General features: G+C 39.1%; 1 non-coding gene across 1 annotated transcript; it reads right to left on the bottom strand.

Moving 5' to 3' along the window:
* Positions 1-14,183: 14,183 nt before the first annotated feature.
* LOC148571151 (small nucleolar RNA R71) lies at positions 14,184-14,287 on the bottom strand. Its single transcript, XR_015908766.1, has one exon. It is a non-coding gene; the product is annotated as a small nucleolar RNA R71 (small nucleolar RNA).
* Positions 14,288-22,775: the final 8,488 nt, after the last annotated feature.

Below are 22,775 nucleotides of genomic sequence, written 5' to 3'. Positions count from 1 at the left end.
CAGTACCAATGGCAAAATCTGATGCATCACACATCAATTCAAAAGGCAAGTCCCAACTTGGTGGTGCTATAATAGGTGTAAAGGAGAGCTTACTTTTGAGCTCCTCAAAAGCTTGCATACATTCTCTATCAAATATGAAGGGTACATTAGAGATAAGCAGGTTGCTTAAAGGTTTAGCAATTTTTGAGAAGTCTCTAATGAACCTTCTATAGAAGCCAGCATGTCCCAAGAAGCTCCTAATTGCTTTGACATTGCAAGGTGGAGGTAATTTTTCAATCACTTTCACCTTTGCTCTATCCATCTCTATGCCTTTCTTAGAGATTTTGTGGCCAAGGACTACTCTTTCGGTAACCATAAAATGACACTTTTCCCAGTTCAAAACCAAGTTAGTTTCTTGGCATCTCTTGAGCACCAAGGCAAGATGGTGTAAGAAATTAAGGAAGGAGTCACCAAACACTGAGAAATCATCCATGAAAACCTTAATAAATTTTTCAATCATATAAAAAAAATGGACAGCATGCACCTTCAGAATGTTATAGGTGCATTGCACAAACCAAAGGGCATATGTTTGTATGCAAAAATACTATAAGGGCAAGTGAAAAATGTATTTTCTTGGTCCTTGGGATCTACTACAATCTGGTTGTAGCCTGAATATCCATATAAGAAACAGTAGTACTCATGCCCAGCAAGTCTCTCCAAGATTTGATCTATGAAGGGTAGAGGGAAGTGATCCTTCCTTGTGGCTTCATTGAGTTTTCTTTAGTCTATACACATGCGCCATCTAGTCACTGTTCTTGTTGGTATTAGCTCATTCCTTTCATTTAGCACAATTATTATCCCCCCTTTCTTGGGGACTACTTGAACAGGGCTCACCCAAGGACTGTCCGAGATGGGGTAAATCACCCATGCTAGATCTTGAACACTTCCTTTTGCATCACTTCCTTCATTGATGGATTCAATTTTCTTTGTGGCTAGATTGAGAGCATGGCATCCTTCTCAAGAAGGATTTTTTACATGCACATTGAAGGGCTTATCCCCTTCAAATCTGAAAGTGTCCACTCTATGGCATCCTTGTGTTGTTTCAGTACCTTAATGAGCTCCTCCTCTAGATCCTTGCTTAGGGTTGAATTGATGATTACTAGATAAGTGTTATTTCTTCCCAAGTACGGCTACTTCAAGCTTGGGGGTAGAGTTTTTAGTTCCAGCTTGGGTGCTTCTACTTTCTCCCCTTTTGCCTTGTCTAACATGATTGAGTTGTCTATGCTTTCTTGTGGTAGTTCACTACATGTTTATTGCTCTTTCTCCATTGCATCTTCAAGCTTGTCTTCTTCTAGAACTCCTTGGACTAGTGTCTCCATTGTGTCTACCATCATACACTCTCTAATAGACTCCTTTGGGTACTCATGGCAATAAAAACATTGAATACCATCTTTTCTTCATGAAGCCTTAAGACTAATTCTCCTTTCTGTACATCAATTATAGCTCCAGCTGTTGCCAAAAATGGCCTTCCTAATATGATTGATGCGTTAGCTTCCTCTTCCATGTCAAGTACTATAAAATCTGCTGGGAAGATTAAGTCACCCACCTTAACCAACAAGTCCTCCACTACTCCATGAGGGAACTTGAATGTTCTGTCTACTAGTTGAAGTGCCATTCTTGTTGGGTTGGCCTCTTTAATTCTCATTCTCTTCATCATGGCTAAGAACATAAGGTTGATACTAGCTTCCAGATCAGACAATGCTTTCTCAATACTAATGTCTCCTATGATGCATGGGAATTGAAAGCTTCCAGGATCTTTCATCTTTTAGGAAAGCTTCTTTTGTATAATGGCATTGCATTTCTCTGTGAGCACTACAGTTTCCTTTTCTCCCTAGTTCCTTTTCTTGGTCATGAGCTCATTTAGAAACTTGGCATAGAATGGCATTTGCTCTAATGCTTCAGCAAAATGGATATTAATTTGAAGCATTTCGAAGATCTCCAAGAACCTAGAAAACTGGCTATCCTTCCCATCTTTTCTTAGCCTCTGCGTGTAGGGTGCTCTTGGTACATAGGGCTTCAAGACTTCCTTTGGTGGGGTAGGAGCATGTGTCTCTTCCTCCTTTTTGATTTTTGAGTTCCTGTCAGCCTCTTCTTTCTGCAAGTTGTGGCTTGAAGATGCCTCCTTCACCACCTTCCCACTCCTTAATATGATGGCCTTGCATTCCCCGTTGGATTGGTCATGGTATCGCTGGAAAATGCATTTGTAGACATGGGTATTTGCTTGGACAGGTATCCAAATTGTGCTTCCAATTTTTTTATTGCTGCTCCTTGGTTGTTCAAATTGGATCTGACTTCTTCTTGGTAGGCCTCCAACTTCTTGTCCATTTTTGCTTGTGTCACTGCTATATCTTCTGCCATCTTTGCAAACATTGCCTCTACTCTTGCAAATTTATCACTATCATCACTTGGCTATGAGGTTGAAGATGACATGTTGCCATTGCTTGGATTTTGAAGATGGTTGCTATGTGATTGGTGGTTGGATTGGAAAGGGGCATTGTATGAGTTGTGGTAAGGTCTATGATGGTTTGATTGATGGTTGGGGTTGTTGTATTGGTTAGAGTTGTATGGCTTGTGATCTTGGGATTGGTTTTGTTGGTTTTCCCACCCAAAGTTTGGGTGATTTTTCCAACCTAGGTTGTAGGTTTTAGCATGGGGGTCATATGGTTGTCTGGGTGGATTGTTCACATAATTGGCCGGCTCCCAGTCATATTAACCTTCTGAGCTAGTTCCTTCTTGCACTGGTGCTTGAGTGCTGATTGCTGAGACCTGATTCTTCTCCATTTGCTTGGTTAGAGCTGCCAATTGAGCTGTAATTACTTTGTTCTGAGCCAGCAGAGCATCCATCTGGTTTAGCTCCATCACTCCCCTTCTTGGAATTCTATTGGAAGCATAGAAGTACTCATTGTTGGCCACAGTTTCTATGATATCTATGGTCTCTTCAATTGTCTTCTTGGAATTGAGGGAACCTCATGAAGAGTGATCTAAGGCCTTATTTGCCTCTTGAGAAAGTCCTTTATAGAAAATGTGCAACTGTACCCACTCATTAAGCATATCTAGAGGGCATCTTCTTGTCAGTCTCCCAAGCTTCATAGAGAGTCTCTCCTTCTTGTTGCTTTAAGGTTTGTACCTCAGTTCTCAACTTGATAATTTTTTGGGAGGGATAGTATTTGGCCAAGAACTTGTTCACCACTTCCTCCCAAGTTGTCAAACTCTCCTTTGAGAAGGATTCGAGCCACTTGTATGCTTTTTCCCTAAGAGAAAAAGGAAACAAAAGCAGCCTATAAGTGTCAGGATGAACTCCATTAGCTTTTATAGTGTCACAGATTCTCAGGAAGGTTGACAGATGTTGGTTTGGATCTTCTTGAGCATTTCCTCCAAATGAACAACTATTATGAACAAGGGTGATTAACTGTGGTTTGAGCTCAAAGTTGTTGGCATGTATGGTGGGTCTCAAGATGCTGCTCCCATAATTTTCAGGATTGGGAATGATAAAAGAGCCTAGCACTCTTCTTTCTTATGGGGGAGCATGATTACCAATAACCTCCTCTTGATAATTGTGTGCTTCACCCTCAATGTTTTGGGTTTGATTCTCTTCTTCCTCTTCTTCACCAACTACCCTTTTTCCTCTTGCCACTGCCTCTCTTTTCAATCTTAGAAATGTCCTCTCAGATTCAGAATCGTAAGAGCTCCTCTCCTTCCTATCATACACAGCACAAATACAGTCCAAGGCAAAAGTGAACACCCTCTTGTTAGAAAGAGTGGGTGAGTTAAACTTGGATGATGCAAAGCATCAAACAGTTAGTGTGCCTCAGTTAAAATGACAGTATATACAATGAATAATTTGAAAATTCAAGTGCTAGAAGGAATAAAAATTGAAGAACTGAAAGTAAAATGATTAACAAAATAAAGAAAATCCTTAATCTAGGTACCCATCAACTTAATCATTGTCAATTCATAATCAATCCCCGGTAACGGTGCCACAAACTTGATGATGAGTAATTACTGTATGATTACAATAACCCCTCCAGCAAGTATACCGAATTATCGTCAAGTAAAAATTCACAATGAGTGAGGTCGAATCCCACAGGGATTGATTGATTGAACAATTTTAGTTAGTAGGGTAACTTAGTTAAGCTAATCAAGAATAAATGTTGAGTGCAGAATTCTAAATAGCAGAATTGTAAAAGACTTGGAAATAAAGAAAGCAGTAGAGTGTTGAATTGTAAAGAGTATAAAGATAAATTGTTGAAATATAAATGACAGAAATGTAAATAACTGAATTGTAAAGGAGAATGGGTTGCTGATAGAAATTAAACAAAGCTATAAAGAATAGGGAAGATAAGAATGGGGAAGATTCATTGGGATTAGGAGATGTTGCATTCTCAGGATTAATTTCAGATGATCTCTTCTTCAATCATGCAACTCATTGACCTCTTAGCAATCATGATTAATTGAATCCCAATTCATTGGTAATTAAATCTCTCAAATCTTGATAATCAGCCAATTCCTTGGACTAATTACTCATGGAGAGAGATAAGCTTGGTTCCTGATTTTACCACACATTCTTATAGATATAAGTAGTGGATAGATTTAATGTCACCATATCCAATCCCAAAACCCAGATCTACTCAATGTGAGAAGAGATTTCAAGCCTAATTTTATGTTTCCTCTTCCGAGGTTCCCATAAAACCCAAGTTGTATTCAATCTCTTTTCCAAGATAATTGAATGCTAGACATGAAGAACGAAATTCCTTTTAACAAATCAAAGAGAGATGAAGAGAAGAAGAAATTCACTAGCATTAATCCATCAAGCACAACAGAGCTCCCTCCCCTAATGAGAGGGAGTTTAGCTACTCATAGCTTAGAGAAAGTACAAGAGATGAAAGAAGATGAAAGTAAAAGTAAAGTGAAGTAAAAAGTTCCAAGCCCCCTTTCAGTACTCTTCAAGGGGTATTTATACTACTCCTATTACTAGAAAATAAGAAAAATTATAAAAAGGAAAGAAAGAAATTACAATTAATAAAAGCTCATTAGTGGCATGTGAGGGGCGTGTGAGTGGCGTGCCATGTCCAAGGTGAGATCTTGACTTCGCGTGCCATGCCCAGAGCTTCAAGTGGCACGCCCAAAATGGATGTTGGCTTGGCGTGCCACGCCTAGGTCTCAAGTGGCACGCCCACAAAGAGGATTAACTTGGTGTGCCACGCCCAGGGTCTCAAGTGGCACGCCCATAATGAAGTCTTCAATCTTCTTCTCTAGTTAAGTGAACTGGCGTGCCACGCGCAGGACTCAAGTGGCACACCCATGATGATTGTTGGCTTGGCGTGCCACGCCCAGATGAATCTTTAAGAACTCTCCTCTGGTCAGAATGCCTGGCGTGCCACGCCCAGCAGTCGCGTGCCACACCCATAATGAACCTTTAAAAACTCTCCACTGGAAAAGATAGTTGGCGTGCCATGCCCTACAGTGGCGTGCCACACCCATTGTGAAACTTGGGGGATTCTTCTCTGGATGTTATGCCTGGCGTGCCATGCCTAGCAGTGGCATGCCACGCCCATAGTTAACTGTGAGTAACCTTTTCTGAAAACTAGACTTGGTGTGCCACGCCCATTCGTGGTGTGCCACGCCCATTGTGAATCTTCAAATACTCCTTTCTGGTCTATATGGCTGTCGTGCCTTGCCCAGTAGTGGCGTGCTACGCCCATTGTTAAGCTTGGGAATCTTCCTCTGGAGAACATAACTAGCGTGCCACGCCCAATAATGGTGTGCCACGCCCATATTGGATCTTGGACAACCTCCTCTGGACACTGTGTCTGGCGTGCCACGCCCAGCAATGGCATGCAACATCCCTTGTAGAGCTCCAAGGATTCTTCTCTGGGTTAGATAACTGGCATGCCATGCCCAACCTTGGCGTGCCACGCCCATAGTGAAGCTTCAAGGGTTTTTCTCTGGCAAGTATAACTGGCGTGCCACACCTACTTCAAAATCTTGGCGTTTGCTTGAAGTGGCACGCCCACGCACACGCCAGTCACTTTTGCTTGTTTTCTTCATCTTTTGTTACTCTTTTCACCTAAATGCAAGCAAGAACTCATTTCAAAGCAGTGTCCCATAAATTCATGATATAGCTCTTGTCAATGCATTAAATCAATGAGGATTTGTCACTTTTATGGCCCTTTTTGATGAGAGAAAGAGGTAGATAATGCAAGTCATCAAGTTTCCTTCTTAATTTTGTGCTTTGATTCGAAACATGCTTCCTAGGCCTTAAAATCACTAATTGTTAACCCTCTTTTATTACCATTCGATGCTGTGATATGTGCGTTCAATGATCTTAGGTTTATAGACAGGAATAGCTTAGAGGATGGAAAGAAAGCATGCAAAAGTGGAAGGAACACAAGAATTTAGAGATTTGAGAAGCTGGTCTCAACGCGTATGCATGGATGATGCATACGCGTGACCAAGGCATAGTCCAATGAGGTAAACGCATGGCTGATGCGTGCGCGTGACCAGGAGTATTGACCACCTGACGTGTACGCGTGACTGACGCGTATGCATGGCCAGTGCATTATCAAAGTGACGCGTGCACGTGGATAACGTGTACGCGTGACAAGTGGCACATGCGTCAATAAAAGGAAAACACTGGGAGTGATTTCTGAGCTAATTTTTGGCCCAGTTTCGAGCCCAGTCTGCAGATTAAAGGCTGGGAGTGAAGGAGGAAGGAATCATTCGATTCATTTATACACACTTTAGTTTTAGATGTAGGATTCTAGAGAGAGAGGCTCTAGGTTTTAGGATTTCTTCTTTTATTTTCAGTTTCATCGAGGTTTAGATTTTATTTCTTATCTTGATTCAAGTTCTTCTTTTAGTTCGTTGTTATTACCTCTTTGCTTTCTTAGTTTTATATGTTGTTTCCTTTCCCTTGTTGCTTTATTGTTCATGACTCATTGCTGATTCCAATTTCCTTTTAATGCATTTTGAGGTATTTTATGTTTATTGTCGCCTTCTTTAATTTGTTGTCATTGTTTTCTTGCAATTGTTAGTCTTAGATTTTACTATTCCTTATTAATTTTCTATGTTTTTATTTTGTGCCTTCCAATTGTTTGATAAAATACTTGGTCGGATTTTAAAATAGATTTTTGTGTTCTTGGCTTGGATTGAGTAATTTGGAGACTCTTGAATTGTCAAAGTCTATTGTTGATTGGTGATTAAAACTTGCTAGTTGGCTTGAGCTTCACTAAATCTAGTCTTTGATTAGGACTTGTGAACTTATGTTGATTTTGCTCACTTGACTTTCCTTCAATTGTTAGAGGTTAACTAAGTGAAAGCAAAAGGTAATTACCATCAAAATTGACGATGATAATGAGGATAGGAATTCCAATTCTCAACCCTTGCAAGGACTTTTCTTAGTTGTTGGTTTATTATCTTGTTATTTACATTCCTTGTTCATCATTCAAAAACCCCAAAAATACTTTTCCAAAACCAATAATAAGTACACTTCCTTGCAATTCCTTTAAGAGATGACCCGAGGTTTAAATACTTCGGTTAATTTTTATTTGTTTGCATTGTGACAAACAAATTAAACGTTGACCGAGGATTGTATGTCAGTTTAGAACGATACTTTCAACGCGATTTTATTGAGAAATTTTTTACCGACATTTATCCTCCGTCAGTGATCTCACCATTCCAAAGTTCAACACCATATATTCCCATCTTTGAGAATAACACCAAAAAAAAGTTTCATATCCAATTTTTTTAGCCTAATCACTGATCATGATAATTAAAATTTTTGTTCTGTTATAGGTCTAACGGAGTTATCTTTCACAACTTTTTACTGTACGAATAAATAATTCCTGAAAAAGAGATTAATTTGATTAATATTTTTGATTTTTGAGAACTGTAATAAGAAAATTTATTTTTTAAAAAATGACTTTATTTGAAATATGTTCCTCAGGACCAGTTTCAAAATTTCGTCAAAGAAAAAAAGAAAAAATTCCTCCATAATTTGCAAGCAATCATATAGCTATATATAAGTCAACATATTCAGTGATAGTTGATAAATTCTGTTAATTTTTTTCTCAAACATAAATCAGATAATTTTATTTCAAAGTGAAATGAAATGTATGGTCCACTTAGGACTATAAGCAAAGGGAGAAAAATAGAAATGATCCAGGGAGAGAGAGAGAGAGAGAGAGAGAGAGTAATCAGATGAGATTTCCATCTTCTTCTAAGAATCAGAATGACAAACAAAGAGGGGAAGGAAGAGTGAGCTCAAGTGGGTCTACTTTCTTCCTTCAAAGCTTGAGAAGTAACATTTGCAACCAATAAGGGAGATCTTCTGATTTCTTCAAAGGTGAGTTCATTTCTTGTTCTCCAAATCCACCATGTAGAGTAAGTTGCCAGAGTTATTCTGCCTTCTCCTCTTCTTCTGTTTCCAATCGTATGAAAAAATGTTAACTACCACCTCCATGACTCTTCAGGTTGAGTTGAGATAGGGATGGAGTTGGCTTTCCAGACTTCAATTGCATTTGGACATCCCCAAAGATAGTGATAAACCGACTCATCTTCTACTTGGCACCGTGAGCAAATTGGTTGTATCCAATGGATTCTTTTGTGTAGTTTCAACTTCACAGGTAAACCATCATACATCACTTTCCTTAAAAAATTCTTGATTTTTGGTTGATATTTGAGCCCTAAATTGTAGACCAAAGTTCTTTGCTGTGACATTGTTCGGGGAGGAATTTAAGAGAATGGTGGAAAAATTGGAATGTCAATCTATAACCCGATGCTACTATGTACACTCCTTTTCTATGTCTTATCCGGGTAATTTTATCATCTCCCTCTCTAATTGAAGTTCTGAATATAGATGCTACGATTGTTGGGCTGAAAATTTCTTGAATGAGTGTCTAATCCCAAGTTTTGTCTACTTGAATTAATTATGAGACCCATTGGAGAGTGTACTGGTGCGAAATTTATAATCCACAAACTAACCGGCAAGTGCACCGTGTCGTACCAAGTAGTACCTCAAGTGAATGAGGGTCGATCCCATGAGGATTGATGGACTAAGAAATAATGATTGCATGATTTACTTAGTTAGACAAATATAAAATGGTGTTTTGAGAGCTCAATTGCATCAAACAGTAAATTCAGAAAATCAGAAAGCAAGCAGTAAATAGGTTGTGAAATATATGGAGAAAACAGTTAAGGCTTCAGAGATATTTATTTTCCGGATTAACTTTTCTTACCAACTATTTTAATCATGCAAGATTCAATTTATGGCAAACTATATGTGACTAAATCCTAATTCCTTAGACCTTTTTAGTCTCCTCTAACCTTCATCAACCACCAATTCCTTGGTCACTTGATTCCAATTAGAAAGTTAAGTTCAATTCTAGTTTATATGCCACAGAAATTCTAATTATCCAAATATAAGAGGAGTATATGTCACATATCCCGTTAAGTCTAGATAATTAAAAATTTAGGAGAAATTGTTTTCAAGCTGTTGTTCAAGCAAAGAGCTTTTCCAAGTTTTACAAGAACTCAATTAGAACAAAGGTCATACTTCTGTTCCACCCAGGTTCATAAGATAAAGAACGAAAACAATTCATGAAATTGAAATCAATACAGGAATTAAAATAGAAAAGTATTAATATTAATCCATAGAATAAATAGAGATCCTAACCTTAACAGTGGAGGTTTAGTTGCTCATGGTTCAGAGAGAAAATAAGGATTCTGAAAAGCTATAAATTGTGGAATGTGATAAGAGAGAAGAGAAGAGAGCCCAAAGGGCTGCTTCTTTTCCCTTTTATATCTAATCCTAATTAATGTAAAATATATTTTCTAAAACTAAATAATATCTTTTCCTATTTGTAAATAAAATAAAAGTTTTAATCAAAATCTAAATAAATCTTTGAATGCTCCTTGATCATGCGTTGGGACAATTGATTTATGCTTGGCTGGCACCTAACTTCCCCAAAATGAAGTTAGACTTCACCTTGGCCAAATGCAATTGGAAGAAGTGTATACTATTATACATCGTTGAAAAGCTCTAAAAGTTAGCATTCCAATGCCACTAGAAGAACGTCTATTGGACCTCTGTAACTAAAGTTATTCTTATTGGATTGCAGGGAGGTCAGGGTTGACAGCATCACTCACTTTCTTCTCTTTTTCTACAGAAACTCTATCAAATCCATCCGAATGCTACCTGAAATAAACAGAATTACACACAACTCAAAGTAGCATCGATAGTGGCTAAAATATATTTAAATCTTGGTTAAACTTATCAATTCAAATGCAGATTCACTAGGAAAAGATAGAAAAAGTGCTCACGCATCACAACACCAAACTTGAATTGTTGCTTGTCCTCAAGCAACCAAAACTAATATAGGCTTAGGATGTGAATTTTTATGAGAAGTGAGTGTTAAATTAAGCTCCTATCTCTTCTTTAAGTGGGGTTTATACACTACAATCCTGAATAGCTTTGGCATCTCACTATCCTTTAAATAAGAGGAATGTCACTGTCATTTGGAATTGGAATCCAGACAATATTATGAATTCTTTGGCCTTTATACTTTGGTTTAATCCTTGAACACAACAAAATTTCTTTCATTCTCTTTTCCTTGGTGCTTTGAACCTTGAGCCTAGCCGTGACTTTAAATGCTTTGTCTCAAGCTTTACTTGACACAAAAATACCACAGGCACTTAACTGGGGAACACTCTTTAGGATATGATTTTTCTTTCAGTTACTCCTAGATAGTGGTGCTCAAAGCCTTTGGCATACTCTATTAAATGCACTTGATCTCGAATTAAAATACAACAGTAATAGTATTAATCCATAGAATAAATAGAGCTCCTAACTTTAATAGTGGAGGTTTAGTTGCTCATGGTTTAGAGAGAAAACAAGGATTCTGAAAAACTGTAAATTGAGAAATGAGGTAAGAGAGAAGAGAAGAGAGCCCGAAGGGCTGATTCTTTTCCCTTTTATATCTAATCCTAATTAATGTAAAATATATTTTCTAAAACTAAATAATATCTTTTCCTATTTGCAAATAAAATAAAAAAATTTTAATCAAAATCTAAATAAATATTCAAATGCTCCTTGATCATGCGTTGGGACCATTGATTTATGCTTGGCTGGCGTCTAACTTCACCAAAATGAAGTTAGACTTCACCTTGGCCGAACGCAATTGGAGTCTTGATTCTTCTTCCGGCGCCTAACTTAGGTGCCAATATGGCCTATCATGTAGTGAATTGATGCTGTTGCCTATTTATGAAGTTTCTGAACATAGATAATCGCTGATGACAAGTCATCTTATGCTAGCTTTTCAAGCATTTTTCACTTGTTTTATTAGGTTTTATGCACTTTCTTGCATTGTAAGTAAGTGATTTGGAGTGGATTTGCATGGTTTTGTTGAATCAATCAACCATCCTTTATTTGACACTAAATCATGAGGTTTAAGCTAAAATTAATTAGTTTTTGAGTGATTTATAAACCTTGTGAATTTGGTGATACTTTGATTGGTTGTTTTGATTACTTATAGGTGAAGAAAAGAAAGAAACAAGGAAAGCGTGGCCTAAGGAAGAAGAAAAGCATGGCGCATCAAGAGACCAAGGAGCAGTGCTCCCTCAGTGAGCTCAGCGCTCTCTATTCGAGCGCTACCCAAATCCAAGAAAGCAAAAAGCAAGGAAGCTGCGCTCTCCCCCTTAACCGAGCGCTACAACAATCCAAAGAAACAAGGCAACAAACATAGAGCTCAGTTAACTCACTTAACTTTATCGGGCTCCACTTCAAGAAAATTCAAGGGGCAATGTTTGCTAGTGAAGCCACAAAGTTTCGAACCCATGAACCAAGGGAAGGAAGGAGCGCTACTTGCAAGGAAAATAAGCCAACATGGCTTCACTAGGAATCGAACTTGGGAGCTTACACTCAAGGAAGGAGCGCTTGGGCAAAGAAGCAAAGCCAAAATAGCTTTGTTGGGATTCGAACTTGAGGCCTTCCACACAAGGCAAGGCACTACCTCTCTTTGCTTCACAAAAGAAATTGCTCCCCAAATGCTTCCACCAAGGTTCGAAGAGAGGCTCCCATCCCAAGCAAAGAATCGCTGCGCTCTCTCCATTCACTGAGCGCTAGCAAACTTGACACGGACAAGACTGGAACGCAACAACATTGAAGGCTTGGTGCGCATCAAGACTTGACAAGGCCAAGGCCCAGGGAGCGCTGCGCTCTTTGTGACAACCGAGCGCTACCCTGATGCTTGGTCCAATGAGCTTGTCACACAAAATTGGAAGGGCAAGGCAAGGGGGAGTGCTGCACTCACTCCATCAACCAAGCCGTGCCCTGGGAGTGTGACCCATGGTCCAAATTCAACTAAAATTCCAATTTAATTCAATTCTTCACCAAATTAAAAGGCCCACTCTAAATTCTAAAATCTAAAAATAGGAAGTGTATAAATAGAAGTTAGTTTGATTTAGAGGGGACTTTTACTTTTTCACCTTGGAGACACTTTTACTTTTCATTTTTGGAGCTTATTTTAGATTTTAGCTTTAGGTTTGGGAATTGGGATTGAGAATTGAATTCTCTTCCTCTTTGTTCTTACTACTACACTCTTCATTTTTTGTTTGGAATCTTGGATTGAGAATTGAAGGAATTCTTTTTCATTCTTGATCTGAGATCTCTCTTTATTTACTTTCTGCATCATTTCAAGGAATTGTGATTTGGATTCAAGTTTTCTTTACTGCTTTCATCTCTATTTCTTCTATAATTACTCTCTATTGGATCAAGGAAGGAATTGAGATCTAGACTTATTTTCTAATCTCATTCAACCCCTGAGATCTTCAACTTCTCTTTTAGCTTGTGCAATTGAGCTGAATTTACTTTCTGTTTTGCTTCTTCAAGCAATTCTTCTTTTCTGTTTAGATCTGCTATATTTTAATTCATCTGTTACTTCTCTGTTGATTGTCATTTACACTCTCTTGTTTAATTTCTGAGATCCAGCTCCCAAAGCCCTTTATGATTCAAGCAATTTATATTTCTTGTACTCTAAGTTTCAGCCATTTACATTTCTTGCAATTTAAGCTTCTATCATTTATATTACTTGCACTTTAAGATTCAGCTTTTTTACTTCCTTTGCCCTTTAATTTACTGTCAATTCTCCCTCTCCCTTTTAATTTCATGCAATTTAGCTTCTGTTGAATACAAATCACTCAAATCAACACTTGTTTGCTTGACTAAATCAACCACCTAACTAAAATTGCTCAATCCTTCAATCCCTGTGGGATCGACCTCACTCATGTTAGTTATTATTACTTGATGCGACCCGGTACACTTGCCAGTGAGTTTTGTATTGGAATCCGTTTTCAACCCATCAAGTTTTTGGCGCCGTTGCCGGGGATTGAATTAGATTGACAATGATTAAGTAAGGTGGTGGTCTAGATTAAGCACTTTTTCTTTATCTTTGTTTACTTTATTTGTTTCTAACAAGCACATTAACTATTTGTATTTTTGCTTAAGCTAACATCAACTTTGCTCTATCAATAGAGTGAATTATTTTCTGGTTCTGTGTCTGTGTGTTTCTTGTTTTTTTATGCCAGAGGTAAGGAGGGAAACCCCTACTTTCTGTGAGGCTGATGAAAGAACTCTCTGAAGGATAAGAAGAGGAGCAAGAGAAAAAGGAATTGTTGGAGAGGAAGAACTTTTTGAAGACGAATTTCATGAAATGGAGGAACACTCAACAAATCCAACAAATCCACCAGTAGGAGTGGCTAACAACAATGGTCAACCATAAAGGAGAGTATTGGCTTCATATACATTTGCTAATCCATGGCATTATGGGAGTAGCATCCTTACCCCAAATGTCAATACAAATAACTTTGAATTGAAGCCCCAGCTCATCACATTGGTACAGAACAAATGCTCATATGGAGGAAGCCCCTTGGAGGATCCAAACCAACACTTATCTACCTTCTTGAGGATTTGTGATACAGTGAAGTCTAATGGTGTGCATCTAGAAACATATAAATTGCTGCTGTTTCCATTTTCATTGAGGGATAAGGCTGCTCAATGGCTTGAAACCTTTCCACAAGGAAGCATCACTAGCTGGGAGGATCTAGTGAATAAATTTTTGGCCAAGTTCTACCCACCTCAAAGGATCATCAGGCTCAAGACTGAGGTACAAACATTTATACAGATGGATGCAGAATCTCTCTATGAGGCATGGGAGAGGTACAAGGCTCTGATTAGAAAATATCCTCCTGAAATGTTTAATGAATGGGACATTCTTCAAAATTTCTATGAAGGTTTGACTCTCAAGGCTCAGGAGGCACCAGATCATTCAGCAGGAGGCTCCTTACAATTGATGAAGACAGCAGAGGAGGCTCAAAACTTCATTGATATGGTGGCAAACAATCAATATTTCTTTGGCCATCAGAGACAACGCCAACCATTACAAAGGAAAGGAGTGCTAGAGTTGGAAGGAGTAGACACAATCCTAGCTCAAAACAAGATGATGCAGCAACAATTTCAGCAACAATTTGAACAAATGGCAAAGAGGATTGATAGCTTACAAGTTGCATCAGTAAATGTCACAAGCCAACCATCAACCACATGGGGGCAGAATGAAGAGAACCAAGAAGATCAGCAGCAGGAACAAATTCAATATGTGCACAACCTAGGTTCTGGATCAAGTGAAGTTTATGGTGACACTTACAATCCATCTTGGAGGAACCACCCCAACCTTAGATGGGGAGATAATCACCATCAAAATCAGTAGCCATGGCAAAAAAATTCAAATAAAAACAACTCAAGAAACAACCAGCAGAACAATAACCAAAATCCATATAGAAAACCCCAAAATAATTACCCCAATTCCAACCATTATCCATCCAATAACTAAACCACCAACCTAAACAACTATTATTCACCCTCACGAGCTCACAACCAACCACAAATTCCACAAGACTTTCAGAGAATCTCTAACTTGGAGATATTGATGGAAAAAATAATGAAACAGTAAGAACTTACAAACAAGAACAATGAAGCTTCCATAAGAAATATAGAAAGGCAGATTGGACAGCTTTCCAAGCAAGCTGTAATTGAAAGGCCATCAAGCTCACTCCCAAGTGACACCATTCTAAATCTTAAAGAAGAATGCAATGCCATACAGCTAAGAAGTGGAAAGATCTTGGTGAAAGACGAAGAAGCAACCAAGAAGCCAAAGGAGAATGACAAGAAGCAAGCTGAGAAAGAGGAAGCCAGCAACAAAGAAGTGACAGCAAGCAAGCAAACTTCAAAGAAGCTCAAAGAGAAGGATGACCAGCCACAAAACTTAAGAAAAGGGAAGGAAGCAATAGAAGGACTATCTCAAGGACAGATGCAAGTGGAGAAGGCTTTCACACCTCCCTTTTCATATCCTCAAAGGTTCAACAAGGAAACCAATGATCAACACTTCCCCAAGTTTCTTGAAGTCTTCAAGAAATTGGAAATTAATAGTCCCTTGGCTGAAGTATTAGAGCAGATGCCACTATATGAAAAATTCTTGAAAGAGCTCATTAACAAGAAGAGAAGCTAGCATGAGAAGGAAACCATTATGCTCACTGAAGAATGCAGTGTATTAATCCAGAAAGGGCTTCCCCCAAAACTTGAGGACCCTGGAAGCTTTTTCCTACCTTGTACCATTGGCGACATAAGCATCAATAAAGCAATGTGTGACTTAGGAGCTAGCATCAATCTAATGCCCTCTTCTCTGATGAAAAGGCTATGCATAGAAGAGGTAAAGCCCATACAGATAACACTAGAGCTAGTAGACAAGTCTGTGGTGTTTCCCAAAGGTGTGATTGAAAACCTTTTGGTCAAAGTGGATAAGTTTATATTCCCTACAGACTTTGTGATTCTGGACCTAGATCAGGAAGAAGGTAATTCCATCATACTAGGAAGACCATTCTTGGCTACAGCAAGGGCTATTATAGATGTGGAACAAGGGGCATTGACTTTGAGAGTGAACGATGAAAGCATTACTCTAAATGTCTTTCCAGAAACACATCACTCTGATGAAAAGAAAGACTGCATGGAGATCAATAAAGAAGACTTGCAGTGGAAGGAAGAAACCAACAAGACACTCATTAATTCCCTTCCAAAGCAAGAAATAAGCAACAAAGCAGGACAGAAGGAAAATGAACTTGTGCAGAGTGATGAGGGAAAGTAAGAAAAAAATGAAATGTAGCCCATCGTCAAGGGAGAAGGATCACCAAAAAGAAGAAAGAAAAGCAAGAAAAAGGCTCAAAAAGGATGGAAGAACAAAAAGATCCCGACTGAGGGATTTTCAAAGGGAGATAAAGTAAAGTTAATCTACCAACAGTTGGGGACAAACCAACAAGTTGATGACTACTACACTGTTAGCAGGATACTCTCATTGGATCATGCAGAAATTGAACATCAAGGCACTGGAAGGAAGCTCACAGTGAGTAGAGACAAGCTGAGACACTATAGTCATCAACCACCCTAATAAAGGCTTAATGTTAAGCTAATGACAATAAAAGAGTACTCCATGGGAGGCAACCCATGATTTAAGATTTTTGCTTTGATTTTAATTCCAATAATCAATGGTCCTTCTAGCATGAATTTGAGTGCTCATGAATATATTTGATACCTGCATACATGATCTTTAAGCATATGCTAGACTTCTAAGTTTGGTGTGCCTGCAGGCACTCCAAAATAGCCTTTCTAGCTTTCTTAGACTATATGCTCGTTCATTTTGATGGAAAATATAGCCAAACATTAATTTTGGTGTCTGCATACACATTAAATTGCAGAGAAATCAATTTTGTTCATAAAATCAAATTTATGAATAGATGGATCACAAATTGTTTCATTTTAGGAATTTATGCTAGAAAATAAAATGTTTCTTATAATGAAGGTACGAATTGTGATGGATTATTTGCATTTTACATTGATCCCTTAGCAAGGGACAAGTTTGGTGTTCACCAAATCTTGGTTCACTATCTAAGGAGCACAATTGTTTCTTTATGAATAAGGAACATGTTAAATTGTTTAAATGACTATCACCACACCACCGTGCCACTTTTGAATCCTAAGGCTCACTATTTTGTTGATTTAATTGAATAGGAAAAAGAAGATTGAGAAGAGGACAAAAGAGGAGGAAAGGCACGGTTATGACAAGCCAAGGGAGGGTGATCACATGTGCTTAGAGAAACGTGCCCCTTGGAAAACAAAATCTGCATGTATGCACCCTTAGAGACCGAACCTCATGCATCCAATGGGGAAGGAATCCTTGTCAACCTTCAACTATGCATGCAAACCATTTGGTATGCAAAATTGTTACTCAGGTTGTGAATTATTGTTCAAAATTGATTCCCTGGCGATGGCACCAAAAACGGATGCACAGAACCATGGTCTAAACATATCTTCACAACTTCGCATAACTAACCAGCAAGTGCACTGGGTCATCCAAGTAATAAACCTTACGTGAGTAAGGGTCGATCCCACGGAGATTGTTGGTATGAAGCAAGCTATGGTCACCTTGTAAATCTCAGTCAGGCGGATATAAAATAGTTATGGAGTTTTCGAAATTAATACTAAAATAAGGATAGAAATACTTATGTAAATCATTGATGAGAATTTCAGATAAGCGTATTTTATCGGAACCTCTGCTTTCCTGCTGTCTTCATCCAATCAGTCTTACTCCTTTCTATGGCTGGCTTTGTGTAAGGATGTCACCGGTGCCAATGGCTACTTTCAATCCTCTCGGGAAAATGGTCCAAATGCTCTGTCACAGCACGGCTAATCGTCTGGAGGCATCACCCTTGTCGTTGGTTGCATCATATTCCTCTCTGTGAAAATGGTCCGATGCGCTGTCACTGCATGGCTAATCATCTTGGAGGTTCTCGATCATACTGGAATAGAATTTACTATCCTTTTGCGTCTGTCACTACGCCCAGCACTCGCGAGTTTGGAGTTCGTCACAGTCATTCAATCCCAGAGTCCTACTCGGAATACCACGGACAAGGTTTAGACTTTCCGGACTCTCATGAATGCCGCCATCAATCTAGCTTATACCACGAAGATTCTGATTAAGAGATCTAAGAGATACTCATTCAATCTAATGTAGAACAGAAGTGGTTGTCAGGCACGCGTTCATAGGGAATGATTATGATTGTCACGTTCATCACATTCAGGTTGAAGTGCGAATGAATATCTTAGAAGCGAAATAAGATGAATTGAATAGAAAACAGTAGTACTTTGCATTAATCTTTGAGGAACAGCAGAGCTCCACACCTTAATCTATGGAGTGCAGAAACTCTACCGTTGAAAATACATAAGTGATAATGGAGTTCATTGGTCTCGGCCCCAGAGGGGAACCGGAGTAACCAAGACTACGAATACAATGATAAAAAGTTCTATTTATAATAAACTAGTCACTAGGGTTTACAGAAGTAAGTAATTGATGCTTAAATCTACTTCTGGGGCCCACTTGGTGTGTGCTTGGGCTGAGCTTGAAGTCTACACGTGGAGAGGTCATTCTTGGAGTTGAACGCCAGCTTTTGTGCCATTTTGGGCGTTGAACTCCACTTTGCAACTTGTTTCTGGCGCTGGACGCTAGAATTGGGTAGAGAGCTGGCGTTGAACGCCTGTTTGCGTCGTCTAAACTAGGACAAAGTATGGACTATTATATATTGCTGGAAAGCCCTAGATGTCTACTTTCTAACGCAATTTGAAGCGCGCCATTTTGAGTTCTGTAGCTCTAGAAAATCCATTTTGAGTGCAGGGTGGTCAGAATCCAACAGCATCAGCAGTCCTTCTTCAACCTCTGAATCTGATTTTTGCTCAAGTCCCTCAATTTCAGCCAGAAAATACCTGAAATTATAGAAAAACACACAAACTCATAGTAAAGTCCAGAAATGTGAATTTAACATAAAAAATAATGAAAACATCCCTAAAAGTAACTAGATCCTACTAAAAACATACTAAAAATAATGCCAAAAAGCGTATAAATTATCCGCTCATCACAACACCAAACTTAAATTGTTGCTTGTCCCCAAGCAACTGAAAATCAAATAGGATAAAAAGAAGAGAATATACTATAAATTACAAACTATCAATGAAACATAGCTTCAATTAGATGAGCGGGACTTGTAGCTTTTTGCCTCTTGAATAGTTTTGGCATCTCACTTTATCCATTGAGGTTCAGAATGATTGGCATCTATAGGAACTCAAAGTTCAGATATTGTTATTGATTCTCCTAGTTCAGTATGATGATTCTTGAACACAGCTTCTTTATGAGTCTTGGCTGTGGCCCTAAGCACTTTGTTTTCCAGTATTACCACCGGATACATAAATGCCACAGACACATAATTGGGTGAACCTTTTCAGATTATGACTCAGCTTTGCTAAAGTCCCCAATTAGAGGTGTCCAGGGTTCTTAAGCACACTCTTCTTTTGCTTTGGACCTTGACTTTAACCGCTCAGTCTCAAGTTTTCACTTGACACCTACACGCCACAAGCACATGGTTAGGGACAGCTTAGTTTAGCCGCTTAGGCCAGGATTGTATTCCTTTAGGCCCTCCTATCCACTGATGCTCAAAGCCTTGGGATCCTTTTTATTTGCCCTTGCCTTTTGGTTTTAAGGGTTATTGGCTTTTTCTGCTTGCTTTTTTTTTCCTTTCTATTTTTTTCGCCTGTTTTTTTCTTTTTTTTTTCTGCAAGCTTTGTTCTTTGCTGCTTTTTCTTCCTTCAAGAATCATTTTTATGATTTTTCAGATTATTAAATAACATGTTTCCTAGTCATCATTCTTTCAAGAGCCAACATATTTAACATTCTTAAACAACAACTTCAAAAGACATATGCACTGTTCAAGCATACATTCAGAAAACAAGAAGCATTGTCGCCACATCAATATAATTAAACTAAGTTCAAGGATAAATTCAAAACTCATGTACTTCTTGTTCTTTTGAATTAAAACATTTTTCATTTAAGGGAGGTGATGGATTCATAGGACATTCATAACTTTAAGACAAAGTTACTAACTACTAATGATCATGTAGTGAAGACACAAACATAGATAAGCACTTAACATAGAGAAAACGAAAAACAGAGAAAGTAAGAACAAGGAATGAGTCCACCTTAGTGATGGTGGCGTTTCCTTCTTGAGGAACCAATGATGTCCTTGAGCTCTTCTATGTCTTTTCCTTGTCTTTGTTGCTCCTCCCTCATTGCTTTTTGATCTTCTCTTATTTCATGAAGGATGATGGAGTGCTCTTGATGTTCCACCCTTAGTTGTCCCATGTTGGAACTTAATTCTCCTAGGGAGGTGTTGATTTGCTCCCAATAGTTTTGTGGAGGAAAATGCATATGAGGCATCTCCGGGATCTCATGGTGATGAGCTTCCTGCGCCTCTTGAGCTCCATGAATAGGCTCTCTTGCTTGCTCCATCTTTTTCTTAGTGATGGGCTTTTCTTCCTCAATGTGAATGTCTCCTTCTATGGAAGCTCCAGCTAAGTAACATAGATGGCAGATAAGATGAGGAAAAGCTAGCCTTGCCCCAGGAGAGGGCTTTTCAGCTATTTTGTAGAGTTCAAGGGAGATGACTTCATGAACCTCTACTTCTTCTCCAATCATGATGCTATGGATCATGATGGCCCGATCCACAGTAACTTCAGATTGGTTGCTAGTGGGGATGATGGAGCGTTGGATGAACTCCAACCATCACAGGCTTGAGGTCCAATCTTCTTAGTTGAACCGGCTTGCCTTTAGAGTCAATCTTCCATTGAGCTCCTTCCACACATATGTCCATGAGGACTTAGTCCAACCTTTGATTAAAGTTGACCCTTCTAGTGTAGGGGCGTTCATCTCCTTGCATCATAGGCAAGTTTAACGCCAACCTCACATTTTCCGGACTAAAATCCAAGTATTTCCCCCGAACTATTGTAACATAGTTCTTTGGATCCGGGTTCTTACTTTGATCATGGTTCTTGGTGATCCATGCATTGGCATAGAACTCTTGAACCATTAGGATGCCGACTTGTTGGATGGGATTTGTTAGAACTTCCCAACCTCTTCTTTGAATTTCATGTCGGATCTCCGGATACTCATTTCTTTTGAGTTTGAAAGGGACCTCGGGGATCACCTTCTTCTTGGCCATAACATTATAGAAGTGGTCTTGATGAGCTTTGGAGATGAATCTTTCCATCTCCCATGACTCGGAGGTGGAAGTTTTTGTCTTCCCTTTCCCTTTTTTAGAGGATTCTCCGGTCTTAGGTGCCATCAATGGTAATGGAAAAACAAAAAGCTTATGCTTTTACCACACCAAACTTAGAATATTTCTCGCCCTCGAGCAAGAAAATAAAGAATTAGATGAAGAAGAAGAAGAAAAGATGGAGAAGAGGGGGGAGGTGTGTTTCGGCCAAGAAGAGAAGAGAGGGTTGTGTTGTGTGAAAATGAGGAAGAATGGAAGGCTTTATATAGGGAATGGAGGGGGGATTAAGGTTCGGCCATATGGGTGGGTTTGGGTGGGAAATTGATTTGAATTTTGAAGGTAGGTGGAGTTTATTGGGTAGGTTTATGGGGAAGAGTGGGTGGTTGTAAGTGGTGAAGGGTTAATAGGGAAAAGAGATGGAGGTGATAGGTGAAGGGTTTTGGGGAAGAGTGTTTATTGGGAATAGAGGATGATTGAGAAGAGAGAAGAGAGTGAGTGGAGGTAGGTGGGGATCCTGTGGGGTCCACAGATCCTGAGATGTTCAAGGATTTACAACCTTGCACCAAATTAGGCATGTAAAATGCCCTTGCACACAACTCTGGGCGTTCAGCACCAGGTTGATGCCCATTTTGGGCGTTCAACGCCCATTTGTTGCTCATTTCTGGCGTTGAACACCAGAACCATGCTTGTTCTGGGCGTTCAGCGCCAGCTCCTCTCCAGGGTGCAATTCTGGCGTTCAGCGCCCAGATAATGCCCATTTTAGGCGTTCAGCGCCCAGATACTGCCCATTTTGGGCGTTCAGCGCCAGAACCATGCTCTGTTCTGGCGTTGAATGCCATGCAGGTGCTTCCTCCAGGGTGTGATTTTTCTTCCGCTGTTTTTGATTCTGTTTCTAAATTTTTCGTTTATTTTGTGATTCCACATGATCATGAACCTAAGAAAATATGAAAAACAAAAATAAAATTAGATAAATAAACATTGGGTTGCCTCTCAACAAGCGCTTCTTTAATGTCAATAGCTTGACAGTGGGCTCTCATGGAGCCTCACAGATGTGCAGAGCTTTGTTGAGACCTCCCAACACCAAACTTAGAGTTTGGATATGGGGGTTTGACACCAAACTAAGAGTTTGGTTGTGGCCTCCCAACACCAAACTTAGAGTTTGACTGTGGGGGCTTTGGTTGACTTTGCTTTAAGAGAAGCTTTTTCTGCTTCCTCTCCATGGATATAGAGAGAGATCCTTGAGTTGTAAACACAAGGTTGTCCTTATTTAATTGAAGGATCAATTCTCCTCTGTCCACATCAATCACAGCTCTTGCTGTGGCTAGGAAAGGTCTTCCTAGGATGATGGATTCATCCTCTTCCTTTCCAGTATCCAGGACTATGAAATCAGCAGGGATGTAAAGGCCTTTAACCTTTACTAACACGTCCTCTACTTGTCCATAAGCCTGTTTTCTTGAATTGTCTGCCATCTCTAATGAGATTTTAGAAGCTTGCACCCCATAGATTCCCAGTTTCTCTATTACAGAGAGGGGCATGAG

The sequence above is a fragment of the Arachis ipaensis genome, chromosome B3, assembly GCF_059453495.1.
Source record: "Arachis ipaensis isolate K30076 ecotype BB chromosome B3, ASM5945349v1, whole genome shotgun sequence".
Lineage (NCBI taxonomy): Eukaryota > Viridiplantae > Streptophyta > Magnoliopsida > Fabales > Fabaceae > Arachis > Arachis ipaensis.
The sequence above is the reverse complement of the archived record's forward strand: the minus strand, read 5'-3'. Positions and strand labels throughout refer to the sequence as shown.